Below are 14,135 nucleotides of genomic sequence, written 5' to 3'. Positions count from 1 at the left end.
GGCTGCTTGCAAGGCAAACACCATGCTATGCCTTCAACCTGCGTCCCATATGGTCCCCCCAAGTCAGGGGCAATTTCTGAGCGCTTAGCCTGGAGTAACCCCTGAGCATCAAACGGGTGTGGCCTGAAAAACCGAAAAAAAAAAAAAAGATTAAAAAGTACAAAAACCTGAGCCAGAGCGGTAGCGCAAGCAGTAGGGCATTTGCCTTGCACGGGCTAACCTAAGACAGACTGCGGTTTCATCTCCCGGAGTCCCATATGGTCCCCCAAGCCAGGAGTAACCCCTGAACATCACCGGATGTGGCCCCCATAAAACAAGACAAAAAATGTGCAAAAACTTCCCCAGGGATTGTCCAAGTGTGACTAAGAACCTGCCGAACTATGAAAATTTTTACTTGGGGTTTCATCAGAATAATTTATTCTGGAAAAGATCGAGATAAGCATGGATGGCTTCTAAGAATCCTTTACAGTCAGTTGACATCTTTCGATGGTATTTTGCCTGATTCTGATTTTACAGCAGGTAAAGTACTTGCCTTGCCTGTGTCTTACCCTTTAAATCCTGGCACCACACACAAGTACCTTGAAAATCTCCAGCAGTGATCTCTGAGTGCTTAATCATGAATAAACTAAGCCAGGTGTGGCTTCAAAACAAACGGGCCAGAACTGTAGTACAGTGAGTAGGGTGTTTGCATGCAATCCCAAATCACCCCTCTAGTGGGCTAGGAATGATTCCCAGTACATATCCAGGATAAATCCTGAGCACGACCAGGGTTATTCCCCACTCCACCGCCTCAAAAGACAAATGTGCCATGGAAGAAAAAGTATGTTCTAGTGATGAACTCTGATAAACAGACAGGAAAACTATTATCAGGAAAATGACTCAGGTTGTAAGAGTGGCACACATATTTGCAAAGGCCCCGAAATAGCTGAGAACATTGACCATTTAAGGAATTACAGGAAAGTCAGTCTGACTGGAGTAAGGGAATGAGAACTGTAATAGAGTGACTCCAGTGTGGCAGTGAGTCCAGTGAGTCTAGTGAGTCAGGCTGGAAGAGCTGCCTAGAATATATATTTCAGTAAGATCTTACACTTTTGCATTATGAAAACTTTTACAGTGCTCTTAACTCATTATATATAAATTATGGTTAGTAAACTAGACAGAATCAAAGAATGTAGGATGAGAAATGAGGAAAACATATGAATTTAAATGTTATGCTTCTTTTGTACTAGTGTCACTAAGAATCTGCCAACCTGAAAATTTTTATTTGGGGTTCATCAGGATTGCCACCTGGCAGACAAGCATGAATTGTATTTTGAGATGTAGACAGGGATGGATTCATACCTTTCCAAATGATAATAATCAGACTAGGTTAAAAAGATCATTTATAAGCTGTAATAATTTAGAGATAAGCATGGATCTCTTTTAAAAATTCTTTACAGGCAGTAGACATCTTTCATTGTATTTTTGCCTGATTTTGCTTTTACAGTGTAGTATTTTCTTTCGTGATTTTTCTCCCCTTTTCTACATCCCCTATACAAGATATCTGAGCTATTTTCTTATTGATTAAGCAAGCATCAATGTTCCTTTAAAATTCTTCCAATTAGCCTTGAGAAATGTTGGAGATGAAATTCCTAGTATCCTCTGCCTTCATGTGAAGACTGGAAAAGAGCTCTGAGCTTCAGATCAATTCAGCTGTTACTTCCTTCTCTATCACAATTTACAAAGTGCAAAACCCAACTTTTTAAAGAAAAATTTGTGTTGGAATTTTCATATTAACCAATGAGAACCTTGATATTCTCTCTTGTTACTTAAACTCTCTGACATGTTGCTCATGCATCCATTATGCAGCATTCACAGTGTTTGACAATAAACTGTGTGAATCAGATATTATATTCCCACTTGGCCTTGCAATGAAGTGTGATGTCTTCACTTATGATGAATAATCATTTTCATCTGTGTTTTTTTAATAACTTCACACTTACAGTCACCATCTCAGTATAGTTAAGTGCTTCTATGCTAAACCTGACTTCATTTTCTTAAAGTTAAGTAATAAATATAAAAGAGGCATGGTTGTAGCTGAACTTTCAAAGTTAATCATTGTTAGACCTAATGGATAGTCATACCACTTGTCTCTTGTACACCTACTTCACAATGATCTTACCTGACAAACATTATTGTATGATCGGAAATCTTAGAAAAGCAATGTTAATTGTTCAATTCTTTTTGTTTGTTTTGTTTTGAGGCCACACCTAACAATGCTCAAAGGCTACTCCTGGGTCTGCACACAGGAATCAGTCCTGGGGGTGCTTGGGGGATCTTATAGGATACTGAAGATTGAATCTGGGTTAGCTCTGCGCATGAAAAAATCTTACCCACTGCATATCTCTCCAATTCCATAACTGTACAAATATTTAGTCCTAGTAGCATAATGCACTTTCTTCCTTGGACTGATTGTTGTGCAAAGCCAATTCTTGACAGTGATTTAACTCAAGTAAATAATGATTCATCAAGTGTTTCAAATAGCATGGCACTGTATATTTTTGCTCTAGTTTAGCATATTATCCAAAGAAGAAGACCAAGATGAAAATTATTAAGATAGGTGAGAGATAAGTTAAAGAATTTAAAATTTTTTCCAGTGTTGATAACAATTAGAATAGCTATTTCATGAAGAAATTTTACATAAAATAATAGACTTATTACTTACATATAGAAGCAACTCTCATGGGTAAAAGACAGCATCCATTTAAAAATTACAACATTGATTTAACCAGAAATACAGTTGACTTTTATATTAAATAAAACAAAAACTTACATAAAATATAAAAATTAAATAATATTTTATATATTAGTTTGATTTTTGAGCCACACTTGCTGGTCAGGGATCACTATTGACACTGTACTCAGGGATCACTCCTGGAAGTGTTCAGGAACCATAGTAGTGCCAGGAACAAATGGGTCAGTTTCTGTACTCTGTACTATTTATTTGGCCAATAAGTAAACTTGATATTTAGCTAAATATTTACTCCATGCATGTCTATAAATCTAATAAACCACCTGGATTTCATACAAATGCCAAGAAATCTGGGCACATTTTTATCTTCTAGATGGAAATACTCTACATAGTACCACAGATCAATGCTAGGAAAGAATGTCTGCTGACTCAATAAGGTAGGACAATCAAACTTCCCTTCTCGTACGTCTTTAATAGTCTATGTGCTAATTTGATGTCATCCTGATATTTTTTTTTTTTTTTTGTGGTTTTTGGGTCACACCCGGCAGTGCTCAGGGGTTATTCCTGGCTCCAGGCTCAGAAATTGCTCCTGGCAGGCACGGGAGGACCATATATGGGACGCCGGGATTCGAACCGATGACCTCCTGCATGAGAGGCAAACGCCTTACCTCCATGCTATCTCTCCGGATCCTGATATTTTTTTAATTTATGACTTTTCTATAGTATAAATATGTCAACTATATTTTATTTATATTATTTTAATTATGGGAGATAAATTATGATAAACTTTTGAACATATAAATTTACTTCCTGTTTAATTGTTCTATAATACACTTGATAGATATCATAAAACTATAGTAAAAACAGCTCTGATTAATTTCTTGACTTTAATTGAACTCAATATTTAAAAGCTAACTGGACACAAATTAAGGCTTGCTATATGTCTCACAAAATAATATTTGAAAATAAGGCTTTTCATGTAAGAAATCAAAAATTGAATTTGCTAAAAAAGATGTTATCAACATAAATGCTATAGACAACAAAGTGAAAGAAAATAAGCAAATACCTTTTCTCAGTGGCATTATTGTAGCTAATGAGATTTTTCCGAGGAACAATTATTGTTAATTGAAAATAAGCAAATAACTTCAAGGTCTGTCAATTTTAAGCAAAATTTTTGGTTATTAACAACTTAATTCTTTACTAGAGTAAGATAAATTTGTAAAATTTTTAAAAATATATGAAATACTTTATTTTGTGTTTCTCCTTGATATTGGAAAATGTTTGATTGTTAAATTGTCCTAAAGACAATTTAAAGATTTCCAATAGTAGGAAATACTCTTTTTTTGGGGGGGGGCACACCCGACAGAGCTCAGGGGTGAACTCCTGGCTCTACGCTAAGAAATCACTCCTGGGAGGCTCAGGAGACCATATGGGATGCCAGGATTTGAACCACAATCCTTCTGCATGCAAGGCAAATGCACTACATCCATGCTATCCCTCCGGCCTCAGGAAATACTCTTAATAAAGTCTTTTCTTGGAGCTGGAGAGATAGCACAATGGTAGGGTGTTTGTCTTGCATGCAGAAGGATGGTGGTTCAAATCCCCGCATCCAATATGGTCCTCAGAGCCTGCTGGGGGTGATTTCTGACTTAGAGCCAGGAGTAGGCCCTGAGTGCTGCTGGGTGTGACCAAAAAATAAATAAATAAATAAAATAAAGGAAGGTGTAATAAAGTCTTATCTTTCTTGAAAGTGAATTATATCTTTTAGAAGTGATTTAAATTAAAATTTAAATTTATATTAAAAAGAAATTATTTTAGATATCATAAATTTATTTGAATAACATTAGCTCAATCAAGTCATATTACTACGTTATTTCAGGAAATGGTTAAATTTTGATGATAACTTTGTTTCATCACATTTCATAATGTGGCAACAATATAGCTAGTATATATAAAACATGGGTAGGCTAAGAAATAAAGATAGGGGGCCGGCGAGGTGGCGCTAGAGGTAAGGTGTCTGCCTTGCAAGTGCTAGCCAAGGATCAGGACTGCGGTTCGATCCCCCGGCGTCCCATATGGTCCCCCCATGCCAGGGGCAATTTCTGAGCGCTTAGCCAGGAGTAACCCCTGAGCATCAAACGGGTGTGGCCCGAAAAACCAAAAAAAAAAAAAAAAAAAAGAAATAAAGATAGGTAGGTTCAAAAAAGTTAAACTCAAATAAGTATGTGCTCTAAATATAAAAATTATGTTTTATACATCATTGAACTTGATTCATCGAAGTATTTATTTATCTTGGAAAGTATCCCAAATTTTTTTCTGATATTTTTATTAAATAACAGGGGAAAATCCATTTTTCCTGATTTTTAAGAAATGAAGATGTAATAATCAAATATTGCTACACATAAAATTTGGTATGATTTAAATCTTGAAGAAAAATTAAATTAAAAAATTATTTTTTTGTATATTTTGGTTAAAATTACTGTCAAGAAAAAATCAAATTAAATTAAAAATAAATTATTTTTATGTATTTTGGATAAAAACACTGTCAAAATAAATTTATTTAAATAATATATTAGCACATTCAAGTATATTACTTCATTGTTTCAGGAGACTTTATTAAATTTTGATAGTCATATTTCATTATAATGTGACAACAATATAGCTAGTATATATAAAATATAGGTATATAGACTAAGAAAAAAGATAGATTTAAAAAAGATAGACTCAGAAATAAATGTATACTGTAAATATTAAAATTACTTTGTATACATCATCATTGAACTTGATTCATCAAATTATTTATCTTGAAAATTGTCCCCAAATTTTTCCTGATTATTTTAAATAAATAACTTAGGGGGAAAATAAAATTTTTCTGATTTTCAAAAATTAAAGTTATAATCAAATATTATTACAAATAAAATTTGGTATACATTGCATCTTGAAGGAAATCAAGAATAAGTTCACTTATGAATTTTTTAAAAGTGCATCTATTGGTACATTTACTCTTGGGACTAGAAAAACTGTAGCAGACTAACAATATTTGAAAATTAATTTGGCTTCAGTATACATTATATGTTACATATTAATTTGAGAACACATCTATGATCTATGGGATCCAAATAAATACAATTCTAAGTGCCCCTTGTAAGTAAAAGAATAAAGGTTTTACACACACACAAAAAAGAAAGAAACTGGGAGGATAATCCTGTGTATAGGATTGCATAACTTGCATGTTCAGGAACCTGAGTTTCAACCTTGACACTACATGGTCACCAAAGCATCACTAGATGTGGCTTTGGAGGGCCCCAAAGCTGCAAAGTACCTAAGAAGTACCACGTCACCAGACTTAAGTATTAGATCCATTGATTGAGTATTGGTAGGATTGACCCCTATATTACCCAAGCACTGTTTGAGAAGCTAAAATGATTAGAGTCAAAGAGGTCAGGGATTGTAATCATACTGGGGTTAAGGAACATACCTTGTCAATAGCAGAGCCCCATTTGCACAACCAGTACTCCAAAATATTAATAAATAATATTTGTGAACTGGTTACAATTTATATACTTCTGATACACAAATGGGGGTGTGGGAACTGATACCACTTAGTTTTATCATTTTCATAATAAGTTGACCTATCACATTATTTCCTAATTTTCCCATATGTGACATCATATTATTTAGCTTAACAGGAAGGAGTGGTAGAAGTAGATATTATTGGCAAAGCTGGAAATCACATCTTTGTAATATTGTTTCTAGAAAGCCTGTTATTATTCATGTACCAGCATACCACTATTAATACTTTCAAGCTATAAATTTCCTTCTTCAGTGTTAGCACTTTATGTTAGATCTGCCAAATATTAAAATATTTTTCTTATAAGCTGAGAAATCTTATTGTTCTCTATTAATTGCATAATAAGATATAAAGCAAACCAAGAGTCTATTTATATCTTCAATGAAAACAATTACATACTAATTAAAGATATCAATGTGTTCATAAATATGATTTGGAAACTTTTATTATAAAATATTGATTATATTAATTTCTATTTAATTTAATTTAATTTAATACTTTAGAATCCAATCAGTTAAAAAATTTCCCCTGCTATTTAATAAATAAATAAAAGGTAAGCTAATATATATAGCAGGTAAGGCTTTTGTCTTATTTACAGTTGTTCTGGTCCTGATCCCTTACATCACTTATGGACTTCAAGGACTGCTAGAAATAAATGATACCTGAGCACAGAACTGGATGCCCTGAATATATATAGGTTCCTAATAGCTGCCATATTAAAATTATCTTATTTTCTGCAAAAAGAAACATATACGTATAGCTGAGTGATGTTGGTAGACTATTTGTCAGGGGGATGGGAAGAAGAAAGGGCATTCCCAATGGGCTCATGGATTCTGTAGTCTCTAAATTTAGGGGTGACTCCTTAAGTGCTCAGTGGACCATAAATTGAGGGGATTAAACCAGGTCCAGCTATATGCAAGGCTGGCACATTAGCCCTATATTATCTTCCTAGTCCTCTGAAAGATATTTAAATCTATTCATGCCAATTGAGGAGCAGAGTTCCAAAGTCCTGTTTTTATTTTATATCAGCTTTCAAATTTTCTTTTTTTAATAATATTTTTATTTAAGCACCTTGATTACAGACATAATTGTAGTGGGGTATCAGTTATATAAAGAACAATTATCTTCACCAGTGCAACATTCACAACACCAGTGTCCCCATTTCCTATCCCTCCCTACCTCCAGCCTGTATTTGAGACAGCCTTGCACTTCTTTCACTCATTGACATTGTTCTGGTAGCTGTCAGTGTAGTTATTTCTCTAACTGCACTCACCACTCTTTTTGGTGAGCTTCATACTGTGAACTGGTCCTTCCAGCCCTCATCTCTATTGCCTCTGAGCATTATTAATTACAATAATGTCTTTTATTTTTTCTTAAAACCCAAAGATGAGTGAGACCATTCTGTGTCTTTCTCTTTTCCCCTGACTTATTTCACTCAGCATAATAGATTCCATGTACATCCATGTATAGGAGAATTTCATGACTTCATCTCTCCTGATGGCTGCATAATATTCCATTGTGTGTATGTACCACAGCTTCTTTAGCCATTAATTTGTTGAGGGGCATCTTGGTTGTTTCCAGAGCCTGGCTATTGTAAATAATGCTGCAAAGAATATAAATATGAGGAAGTTATTTTTGCATTGTGTTTTTTTGTTTGTTTGTTTCTGTGGTATGTCTCTGGGAGAGGTATAGCTGGATCATATGGGAGCTCAATTTCCAGTTTTTTGAGGAATCTCCATATTGTTTTCCATAAGGGCTGAACTAGACAGCATTCCCACCAGCAGTTAATCAGAGTTCCTTTTTCTCCACATTTCTGCCAGCACATATTGTTCTTGTTCTTTGTGATGTGTCCCAGTCTCTGTGGTGTGAGATGATACTTCTTTGTTGTTTTGATTTGCATCTTCCTGGTGATTAGTGATGTGGAGCATTTTTTCCTGTGCCTTTTGGCCATTTGTATTTTTTCTTTAAGAAATTGTTCATTTCTTCTTCCCATTTTTTGATGAAGTTAGATTTTTTCTTTCTTGTTAAATTCTGTCAGTGTCTTGTATATTTTGAATATTAGCCCCTTATCTAATGGATTGTGTGTAAATAGTTTCTCCCATTCTGTGGTGGCTTTTGTATCCTAGTATTGATATCATTTCTCATAATACGGAAGACACTAGATTTAATCTTTTCCTTGAAGTTATTTCTAAATTTGAAATGTTTGCCATTTGAAATGAAAAACAATTTTGTTTCAAAACTCAAATATTTTGGAGCCAGAGCAATAGCGCAACAATAGGGCATTTGATTTGCATGTGGCTGACCCAGGACTGATCTGAGTTCAATTCCTGGCATCCCTTATAGTCCCCCAAGCCTACCAGGAGCGATTTCTGAGCACATCACCACCCTGAGCATTACCGGGTGTGGCCCCAGAACAAAACAAGCAAACAAACAAAAAAACACACTCAAATATTTTATCTGCTTCATATCTAACAATTTTTTATAAGATAATATATTTCCCATTTTAATATAAGGCAAACAGAAGCCAGGTTTTTTTGTTTGTTTGTTTTGTTTTGTTTTTGGGTCACACCCGGCAGTGCTCAGGGGTTATTCCTGGCTCCAGGCTCAGAAATTGCTCCTGGCAGGCACGGGGGACCATATGGGGCGCCGGGATTCAAACCGATGACCTCCTGCATGAAAGGCAAAAGCCTTACCTCCATGCTATCTCTCCGGCCCCAGAAGCCAGGTTTTAACATTTTAATGGGAAATCCCTTTTGCCAAATATCTAGTTCACTATATATTTTAGTTAATTGTGCATTTTACTAGAATGTTGCTAAACTTTCTGTCAGGCAATAACAGTGAACACCTTCTTTATTATAACTTCCAATGACATTTTCCCTTGAATTATTGTTAAGGCACTTAATAAAAAACTTGTCAAGGTCCTTTGGAATCTTCAGACAACTCTAGGATGTTTCCATCACTAGGTCTCAAAGTCAATGAGACATTTAAATTTTTCTTTCACTTGTATTCAGATTTGTCCAAATAATATTTAAAAATGTAAACTTAAACAAAATAGCACAACACAACAATTTTTATTACAGTTATCTTTTATTTTGGAGAATATTGTTTCCAAAATTGATTAGGTTCGTCTAGTAGGTCTTTGTATTTTCATAACAGCTGTAGAATGTGTCAGAAAACTAGTTGAAAGCTTCTTACATGCATTTTGCAGCTGTTGCAGGCTAGTGGCTGAGGTTTCATTTGAATTTTTGCTAAAAATGTCTATAAATGGCCAGAGAACATGCTCAGCATGCAAGAGACCTGAATTCAGCCCTTAGAACCACATGATCTACCGAGCACCCCTTTAAAAAAATTTTTTTTTAATTTTTATTGTGACCAAAGTGCATTACAAATCTTTCACTGCATCATTTATGGTACATAGTGAAAATGAATGGGAGGCATTCCCACCACCAGTTCTGTCCTCCCTCCACCTCTGTTCCCAGCATGTATCCCATATCTCCCTCCTTTACACCCCAGAATGCTAGTGCAACTAGTCTCCACTTTACAGCTTGTTGTAGATTGAGCATCCATTCCACTGTCATTGCAGATAAAAAAGATAAAAAAAAAAGAAAGAAAAAAAATTTAACAACTACCAAAAAAAGAAAGAAGAGAAAAAAAAAGAAAAATGGAAGAAAAAAGAAAAAAATGCACCCAGCAAAGAAAAAAAAAATCACCAAATAATAACCGAAAGAGTGAAAAAGAAAGAAATATGGAAGAAAAAAGAGAAGGAAAATAAAGTAAAAAACCAAAAATTAAAACAAAACAAGAAAAAGAAGGGGTTCTGGAGTGGCTGGGTATGGCATTCCCCCACTTTTTTTTTTTTTTTGCATAGACACAGTAAATTTCTTTAAACACTGAGCTGGGAGTAGCCCCTGAGTATTGACAGGTTGTGGCCCTAACATCATCATCATCATCATCATCATCATCATCATCATCATGCATCTGATTCATCTTTGTATTCTGACTTTGGTGATTGTGACCTTAAAACAACAATAACAATAAATAATAATACTTAATATAATTGTTATTATTATTTTATACATCTAATCTCTCTATGTATTATGATCTTCTTCATAGTATTGTGATACCCAGGAGAGAAAGCCTGGCAGATCTTGTAATGATCTAGCCTCAAGACACACGGCACTGGAGACAGAGAGGTGGCTCAGCAATAGGGCTTTGCACGTGGTTGACCTAGAATAGACCTAGGTTCGACCCCCTGGTGTCCCATATTATCCCCCAAACCAGGAGTGATTTCTGAGTGCATAGCCAGGAGTAACCCCTGAGCATCACTTGCTGTGGCCCCAAACCAAACCAAAACAAACCAAAACAAACCAAAACAAAACAAAACAAAAAGGCATATGGCTCTACTGCCAATATATCTGATCAGGTTAGCAACCCTGTAGCCTTCTAAAATTGTATTGAATAGCCCTCCCATAATTTACTTTTCCATTAAAACAGGCATACTAGTCAAAATAAATGAGCCTTTCCAGAATACTAAAAATTAAGATTTACAACAATTCAAGCAATATTTATTCTATTACAATTACTACATTATTTAAGGATTGTGAGCTTTCTTAGCACATATTATTTCTACTTCTTTCTCCCCAGATAGACCCCTGTTAGTTTGGAAAGCCAGCATACATGCAACTACTAAAAGTAACAGACTAGATAAGGAACTCTCACAGAATCTATCTCTGAAAGCTCTCCCTAGTTAACTGTTCTAGTTAAACTCCTAATAAGACTTCATTCAGAGGGCAATGATAATCAGATCTTACTGAGCCAAATACAAGCCTTTAAATTTCTAGATCATTAAGGGAATGACCCATGTGCACAAGAATCCTGCAATCATAGTGGAAAACAATTTGGTTTAAAGTAATTTAGACAAATTTTGTTAGCTGACCACTGAGCTAATTTAACAGTTTTCATGAGTCCAGAAATACTTTAATCATGTAAATAACAACATTAATATCAGCAACAAATTAATAGAAATTGGGAAGGCAAATATCTGATATTTAGAAAATAATTTATTTTTAAAAATATGGACTATCAAGGATACAGATAAGTATTATCCATTAACAAGAGCAAATAAAGGCTTTGAGGAAATTCAAATGCTCAAAGGACCCTGAATAGCCTGAGCTCTGTTTGGCAAGCAGCACCACATTGCTGAGATGAGCTGTCAGAACTGGTAGACCAGTGTTGCCTGGTGTGTTCTAGGCTTGCTAACTCAGACCACTGAGCTCTGTTTGGGAAACCCACTCCAAAATACATACAGAAAGTCGTTCAATTAGAGAGCCAAGTCTAAAGCAGAAAATTTAAAAGTCTAAAGGAAAAGGACTTTCAGCCTGTGGCACATCATTAAGTATGCACCATATGGACACAAAATCTCAGAAATGGAAGGTTAAAACGAGATAAAGATATAAGCTATACAAACTAAAAAAAATAGTCATGATTATATATGAAACTATATAAACCTTTTATGATTAATAAATGGAATTAATTTTAGTTACTTTTATTTAAATTTCTCACAAAGAAATCCTAGGCTTAGATTGAACTCTAACAAGTATCCAAGGAAGATTTCATTGTGATTCCTCACAAAGTATTCCATAAACTAGATGTACAAACACTAACTTGTTCTATGAGGCAAGTACTGATCTTAATACACAGAAATAACAAGAGATGAAATCTACAAATACCTCATATCAATATAGGTGTAAAATCCTGGACAAAAAAATCCAGGAATATGTAATAGTAGTTATGCAATATAACTAGGTGGCCTTTTTAAAACAAGAATATGAGATTGTTTATATTCAATATATATAATATTTATAAAATTAAAATAATTACTTATATAAAAATGCAAAAATTGATAAAATGATCAAATCCAGCACATTTTCACTAAAAAAACTCAATCAAAACATAAAATTTATGTGAAAGATTATAGCTAACATAACTTCACATTTAACTATGAATGAATAAATGGTCTCTAGAAGAGCAGAGTTTGAAAAATTTTTTCCTATTATATTTTTTGAACATTGTAGTGCAGATCCTAGCTAGAAATATAGGCAAAGTAAACAAAATACATCCAGATTAGATGATAAGAAATGAAATAATCTTTATTTGTAGATATCACCTCTATATTGAAAAAATGAAACTAATAAAAGAATTAAACCAATGCATTGCTAAAGTAAGGTTGCATGTTCAGTATATAAATACCAATTTTATTTAAATCAATACACAATGGCTTACAAAATTTTTCATAATTGCGTTTTCAACATACTATGCCCCAACAGTAATAGTCTTTCCACCAGCATGTTTCCCTCCACCAGTGTCCCCAGTTTCCATGCTCCTGCCATCTCCCACCCTGCATTCTTTTTATCCTTGACAGGCACATTTTTAAGTTTTGTTGTTGCAAATTGGGTCTCCTGCTTTCAATATTGTTGACTGTTTGGATACATACATATCTTGTTTATGTATGCATAATACTGATTTTGATATTAACAACATTGAATTTTTAAATTAATTAACATGGCTGTCCTGGTTAAATTCTGGCATCCCAGATGGTCCCCCAAACCTACCAGAAGCAATTTTTGAGTGAAGATCCAGGACTAACCCCTAAGTGCTACTGCAGGTAGCCCAAAAACAAAAACAACCAAACAAAAATCAGGGTAGTTAGACCACACTTGACCATGCTTAAGTGACACTTTCTGTACAACCCATGGAATAAGATGGTGAGAATAGACCCAGCCCCACATACAAAGTATTAAAAATGTTATGTTTGGCACTTATCCCTTTATTCTATATCTCCAGCCTTTAGGAATTTTTTGAAATTATGAAACCTCATTATTAGAAGATATAAGTATTAATATGCTGGATCTGTATCATATATATAGTGCATGAATTATTTCTAACACTGATATAATCAATGAACAGAATGAGAGAAAAGTTAATATGCTCCCCTCAGGTTCAACAAAAATATTTAAAATAAAATTTAGCAGGGCATAAACTTTATGCTATATTAACTTTTAATTGTCACTATTAATACTGTGTTGTATCTATGTATTTATTATGTGAGGAAAAAATGGCTTATTGTAAAGCCTTTACATTCTGGCACAACAAGATTTTCTACCATTCCTTACCCAATCAGTTTCATAGTGAAACAGGCATTAATAATCTCTTGTGTACATCTACATGAATCAGTCATTCCCTGCTCTACGCTTGTTAAATATGTGTTCTTAATGGTATTTGCTTTTGTTGTTCCTTGAGAAAATGTCCAGTTTCAATTAAGACATAAACTAAAGTAAAAATTATGTTGAAATTTGCACTACACTTAATTTACATAGATCACAGCTTTTGTGTTTTATGGAAAGAACAGAGAACCAAGGTTACTTTCAATTTTGACTGAATTTTCCTCATAACTGATGCATTTTCATAACACCTTTACAAACATTTTATGCTTTGAATTTTCACTGATGGGATCAAATTAACTACAGTAAGAAATTTATAGAGAATTAGAGTGATCAGTCAACAGATTTATTTATTTAAGTCATTATTTAATTTATTTGAAAGGGTTTTGTACCACACTTGACAGTAGTTAGAGGTTCTTCCTGACTTAGGAGATCATGTTTAAGTGACTTACCTTCTATACTATCTCTCTGTAACATGATAGTGATTCATTGGATGTCAAATGTTTGAATCTATGCTATGCTGTGTTGAGAAAATAAGTGAAGGACATTCTAAGTTGAGAAATAAGATGAATAGATAACTTGAAACACAAGACCCACTATAGTCACAGTATAG

General features: G+C 34.1%; 1 pseudogene; it reads left to right on the top strand.

Moving 5' to 3' along the window:
* Positions 1-3,795: 3,795 nt before the first annotated feature.
* On the top strand, positions 3,796-3,924 carry LOC126003006 (uncharacterized; annotated as a pseudogene).
* The last annotated feature ends 10,211 nt before the right edge of the window (positions 3,925-14,135 follow it).

This window comes from Suncus etruscus, chromosome 2 (assembly GCF_024139225.1).
Source record: "Suncus etruscus isolate mSunEtr1 chromosome 2, mSunEtr1.pri.cur, whole genome shotgun sequence".
Classification (NCBI taxonomy): domain Eukaryota; kingdom Metazoa; phylum Chordata; class Mammalia; order Eulipotyphla; family Soricidae; genus Suncus; species Suncus etruscus.
Note: the sequence above shows the minus strand (reverse complement) of the source record. Positions and strands in the feature narration are given on the sequence as shown.